At 39.6% G+C, this 6,380-nt stretch overlaps 1 long non-coding RNA gene across 1 annotated transcript; it reads right to left on the bottom strand.

Moving 5' to 3' along the window:
• Positions 1 to 3,212: 3,212 nt before the first annotated feature.
• On the bottom strand, positions 3,213 to 4,363 carry LOC142663579 (uncharacterized). Its single transcript, XR_012851114.1, has 3 exons — positions 4,301 to 4,363; positions 3,459 to 3,509; positions 3,213 to 3,281 (listed from the first exon to the last, which is right to left on the bottom strand). It is a non-coding gene; the product is annotated as an uncharacterized LOC142663579 (long non-coding RNA).
• Positions 4,364 to 6,380: the final 2,017 nt, after the last annotated feature.

The following is a 6,380-nucleotide window of genomic DNA, read 5'->3' as shown; positions in this document are numbered from 1 at the left end:
GAAATTTTCTAGAAAATGTAAGAAATTGCTGCTAAAGTTCTAAGTCTTGTAACGTCCTAGAAAAATAAAAGGACGTTCAAAAAACGATGCAAACATAAAGTAGACATGCGGGAAATGTTAACTAGTGACTATTTTCTGTGGGATTACTATCTGTTTTACAAGCAGATACATCTAAATAGATGAAAATGCAAATTTTTGCACATTTTCCTTTTTACAAATAAACACTGAATGTATCAACCAAATTTTACCACTAAGGCCTTATTCACACGAGTGTATTTCATGTCCGTGTGCTGTCTGTTTTTTTTACGGACACCACACGGATCTATAAAAATCAATGGGGCTACTCAGACATACATTGTTTTTCACGCAGCATGTGTCCGTTGCCTGAAACTCACTGCGTGTCCTATTTTGGTGTATGTTTTTGTGCATCATGCAGCCCATTGAAGTCAATGGGTGCTTGAAAAAAATGGATAGCACATAGACATCATCCGTTTGCTGTCCGTGATTCACGCAACATTTGCTAAAGAAATAATGAGGGGGAAAAAAAACACCTCCTTCAGTTTTTTTTGCTGACATAAAAAGACGTGACATACGTGCGTAAAAAACTCAGACGCGCACCATACACGGATGTCACACGGAACTGCAACGCAAGCAAAACGCTGCGTTTTTAGGTTAGCAAAACGGACACTTTCCTGTGAATAAGGCCTAACAATGTGACACGAGTAAACAATCTCGGAATCGCTTGAAAAAATCAAAGCAGTCCAAAGTTATTAGCACATCAGATTTTAAAAAAATGGCCTGATCCATAAAGCCAAAACTGGTTGTGTCATTAAGGTGTTAACTTAGACTTTGGCTAAAATTACGTTGATTTTAATAAATGTGGGCCACAGTCTCCTTGCCAGAGGTTTTTTTTTAACCATGGTTTGACAGATTGCTGTGTCTACTTGAAACATGCTGAGCTCACATTTCGCAATATCATCTATTGATCCTTTGGGTCGCAACCAGAGATGAGCAAATCTATGGAAATTTGCTTCAGCAGTGTTTTTGGTGAGGAGCCAATTTCCTATTATGGGGTTGTATTTCCCTTATATAGAACAACAGAGGCTGAAATGCTTAAATGCAAATCCCTATTTCATGGCTGTTATCGGAAATTCGATTACTGGAGACATGCTGTCGAAGTAGATTTTCACAGATTTGATCAATTCTTGTGCCAATGATTAGTTAGTATAAGCTCTCAAAATAGATCCTGCCATTTGCAGACCCATGTAAACAGTTGCCCACAATTAGCAACTCATCAATGCCCATTTGAACATTTGCATGTAAGAAAAAAGTTGCATGTACAGAATAGGCAACAATTTACCAGAAATAATGTGAAGATTTTTGTCAGGTATTTTTGCAATGAACTTTTTCTGTAGTAAATATTTCCTTTCACTATTGGCCTGATAATCCTTCTGTCTCATCATAGACTCAGACTGATGTTCTCCCTCTTGGTTTACACTGCATCTCTTCACAGTCACTTTAAGGGTATGTTCACACGAGGGCGTCCGTTACGGCTGAAATTACGAGGATGTTTCAGCCTGAAAACATCCCCGTAATTTCAGCCGTACCGGCATGTGCAGGCGCTTGAACGCCGCGTCAATTACGGGCGTAATCAGCGCTGCTATTCATTGGAGTCAATGAATAACGGCTCTAATTACGGCCAAAGAAGTGACAGGTCACTTCTTTGACGCGGGCGTCTATTTACGCGCCATCTTTTGAGAGCGGCGCGTAATTATACGCCTCGTGTGAACAGACAAACGTCTGCCCATTGCTTTCAATGGGCAGATGTTTGTCAGCGCTATTGAGGCGCTATTTTCGGGCGTAATTCGGGGCAAAAACGCCCGATTTACGTCCGTAAATAGGCCGTGTGAACATACCCTAACTGCTCTGTATAACCTTGCCTCAAGTTTAAGCGTTTTTTTAGTGTCTACCTTGATGGCCTATCCTTAGGACCCCCACAATCAACAGAGCAAAAGGGCGGAGGCACCTAGAGCGCTGAGGAAACTTCTTTGCAGTATTCAACACAGCGCCATCCATATGCATGTGGCTGTGTCTGGTACTACAGCTCAGCCCAATTCACTAAACAAACCTTACTTACCCTAACCCCTAACTCTAACCTAAGCCTAAGGCTTGTACATCAAGGTAAAATCCTAGAAAACTCCTTTAACTAATAAGCCAATGCGTGTAGTGCGCTTTTCTATTATATCAAGTATAGTTACATAGTTAGTACGGTTGAAAAAAGGCACATGTCCATCAAGTTCAACCAGAAAGTTAATAATTTTTCAATAAGTACTGAACATCAAGTGATGCTTTTGTTTTTTGTTTTTTTGCCAAATGTCATGTCACATTGGGGATATTTGAGGATATTAACATTTCAGACAACAATAAAAGATATTGTTTTGCTTTAAAACGTCTCCATATTTATTGAATTACATTGTAGCAACATCTGTATGGAGTCTAAGTTAATTTATACATTTATGATGGACAAACATGGAACAGATAGAGTATAATAAATTCCATTAAACTGTAGAAACTTCTTCAAGGTTTCACATTTTTACTTCTTCACGCCTCTGTTGTCCTGTTTTTGATGAGATTGTGCGCATATCTCTGTAAGAAAGTACAAGTAAGAAATGTTATTATCTAGCCATAGAAAAGCCCTTTGACTCTAAGGGATGTTCACACGGCTTAGCAAAATCCGTCTGAAATTACGGAGCTGTTTTCAGGCGAAAACAGCTCCTGATTTTCAGACGTTTTTGTAACTACTCGCGTTTTTCGCAGCGTATTTTACGGACGTTATTGGAGATGTTTTTCAATGGAGTCAATGAAAACGGCTCCAAAAAACGTCCCAAGAAGTGACATGCACTTCTTTTTCGCGGGCGTCTTTTTACGCGCCGTCATTTGACAGCGACGCGTAAAATTACACCTCGTAGAAACAGAACACCGTAATACCCATTGAAAGCAATGGGCAGATGTTTGTAGGCGTAATGGAGCCGTTTTTTCAGGCGTAATTCGAGGCGTAAAACACCCGAATTACGTCTGAAAACAGTGCATGTGAACATACCCTAAATAATGTGCCACTTCTTGATATAGTATGTAAAGTATATAACTGTTTTATGACGTGTCTAAATTAACGCATATAATGCATCATCTTTCATGCATTCACTTGTTCCTACCTTGTGGGGGAGGGCATTTTGGTTCAGGGCACACTGGCTCAGGGACGCACACTGGTTCAGGGACGCAAACTGAAATAAAGTAAAAATAATTCACTCAGAACAGGTATTATTTAAAGAACGATATGATATAAGTGTAAAAAATATTTATAAATGTCCTGATCTTCAACAACCGGACTGATTGTCAATTATTGACAGATTACGATAGATGCAAACACATAATAGACAAATTGATTTCCTTAATGTTACCTTGTGGGGGAGGGCATTTCGGTTCCTGAACTTGTGGTTCTGGAATACAAGCTGGAATAAACATAAATGTGTTTTACATTTTCTGTAATGGGTTTTATCACGATTTTAACAAAAGCTCGTTCACATCTCATTTTAGCAGCAGTTCTCCTTTGTCTAGTCTATTTGTTAAAAATACTTCATGAGCCTTCGCCCTCACTTATACACAGGCATTTACAATAGCGGCTATCAATCAGCGGACTCTTACCAGGAGTCCGCTGAACTATTCCTTCTGAGCCACCATGAATTAAATGGTGCCAAACAATGTAGTATCTTCTAAACTAAAGCTCACATGTACAATGTAGAAGTAAGAAAAATATATGATTAGCGTTCTTATGTCAAACTGTGAGATCTATTATATCCTTATAATCATCACTAATTTTAATAATCGCCCAACCCCATGCACTAAAATTGATGCCGACATGTACCTAATAAAAATACAATAGAACTTCTCCCAAGGAAGCTTGATTTATTGGTATGTGATGGTCTAGATCAGTGATTCCCAACCTCATTTCCATGGACAGACCCCCTACTCTCAATGAACCCCAACTCCAATTCTTAACTCCCAAAAACTTGGCGGAAAAATATCCAGGCAAAAAATGTTGATCACTATGCCTGCCCCCATGCCACGCATTTCTGAGCAAGGGAAAATCAGTTGCTATCCCTGCTATAGAAGTGTCAGCTTCTGCTCATTTTTCCATATAGATCTTATATTAATGAGCTCTAGATGGATGAACGATCCCTTTATTGCCTTTATGGATGGTGCCATGCATACAGAGACATACACACACAGCAGGGATACTTACGATCCGGGCATTGCTCTTGGGGTTGTGGGCAAGGCTCTGGGCATTTTTTCTGGTGTCCCTTCACTCCAGACATTGTTCTTTGCAGAGTTTAGCTGGCGAATGTAAGAAAATTGGATGCAATCGCTGCAAATGAATATGCTTAATCTCTGCCAGCTCCGGCTTTATATATACTTAGGAGACGGGTGTGAAAGAACATTGCCAGCGTGTTTACTTGCCTTACTCAGAGACCCTGTGTATTGTGAAACATATTAGATTTGCATGTAATCTCTGTGCAGTTCCCTGACAGGCAGGGAGGTTCTTTTTGAGTTTCTGCCTAACATGCCTGCAGTACTGAAAATGTAAAATATTTTACTTAATGAGTTATTACAGAATATGATTAACTGGATTTGTAGACATAATGACATTTGGGTATGATGAACAACTGCTGCCAGAATGTGTCCAGCAATTACCGTCACATTCCTATATGTTTTTGTGCAGCTTTGCTGAAATATTGACCGGTTTCTGTTACTTCTATAATCATTGGAACAAAACCGTTGAGAAGACAAGGGAAGGGTCTGCTCTATTCAATATATCAATTTTATAGACATTGGGGTTCTTTGTTATATTGCATTTAGAGTATTACACATTTGACTACTTTCAGCAGTGCAAACATCGTGTACAGTAGCAAGTAACAAAAGACCTGATGATGATGCGCTTTGAAGGATTGTTAGGGCACGTTCAGATGTGGAGGAATTGCAGTGGAATTCTCCTGCGGCCGTTTTTTTTACAGTTGCTTCAATACATTTTTAGGCAATTTAGTTCAGACATTGCGGAAAACTCCACTGCGGACCATAGGCTGCGGTGCGGAATTTCCCCTCCGCAGCATGCACTGTCTGTTGCGGAGAAGAAGCGGAATTTCACTGCGTATTTCAGCCTTTGCAATGCAAAAACTGAAATCTGTGGCAAGTCCGCTGTGATATCTGCAACGTCTGAATTACCTGTCAAATATGAAAATGTTGGTGCAGATTCATGGCGTAATTGCCCCAAATCTGCACCAACATTTGCAGCGGAAAAATTCCGCCACGTCTGAACGTGCCCTAATAGCAGTGGCATGGTTCAGCAGGATAATGCGCCCAGTTACACTGCAAAAATTGTTCATCTTGCTGCCAGATATCACAGGGTCTGAGCTGTTTTGGTGGCACGAGGGGAACTTACACAATATTAGGTAGGCGGTGTTAGGGTATGTTCACACGCTTAACCAAAAACATCTGAAAATACGGAGCTGTTTTCAGGCGTTTTTTAATCAAACTCGCGTTTTTCGCAGCATTTTTTACGACCGTTTTTGGAGCTGTTTTTCTATAGAGTCAATGAAAAATGGCTCCAAAAATGTCCCAAGAAGTGACATGCACTTCTTTTTCGTGGGCGTCTTTTTACGTGCCGTTTTTGGAAAATGAGGTGTAAAAAAAGTCCCGTCGGAACAGAACGCCGTATTTCCCATTGAAATGAATGAGATGTTTCAGATGAAAACAAGCAGATGTTTGGAGGCGTTCTGCTTCCGATTATTCAGCCGTTTTTCAAAATGTTTACGGCCCCAAAAACATCTGAAAACACTGTGTGTGAACATACCCTTAATCTTATAGCTGATCAGTATATACTTTACAGTCAAATATTACTCCATTATTATCTAAAAATTATTGCATGATGTTTGATTTATCAAATAGAAAGTGAACTATAAGGTTATTATGTTATTATGTTCACACGCAAGTAAAAACATCTGAAAATTACGGAGCTGTTTTAAAGGGAAAACAGCCTCTGATTTTCAGCCAATTTTGAAGCAGAAAACGTTTTTTGAGGCTTTATTTTTAGACATTTTTAGAGCAGTTTTTCAATTGAATCAATTAAAAACAGCTCCAAAAACCGCTCAAGAAGTGATATGCTCCTTCTTTTTACATAGCGGTTTTGTTTACGCCATTTTTAAACAGCGGCGTAAGGACACGCCCCATCTGTGTTTTGCCCATTGATTACAATGGGAAGCTGTTTATTGCCATTTCAGTAGCATTTTTCAAGGCGTATTTCGAGGCATTTACGCAGCGAAATACAC

This window comes from Rhinoderma darwinii, chromosome 11 (genome assembly GCF_050947455.1).
Source record: "Rhinoderma darwinii isolate aRhiDar2 chromosome 11, aRhiDar2.hap1, whole genome shotgun sequence".
In the NCBI taxonomy this organism is placed as follows: Eukaryota; Metazoa; Chordata; class Amphibia; order Anura; family Rhinodermatidae; genus Rhinoderma; species Rhinoderma darwinii.
Note: the sequence above shows the minus strand (reverse complement) of the source record. Positions and strands in the feature narration are given on the sequence as shown.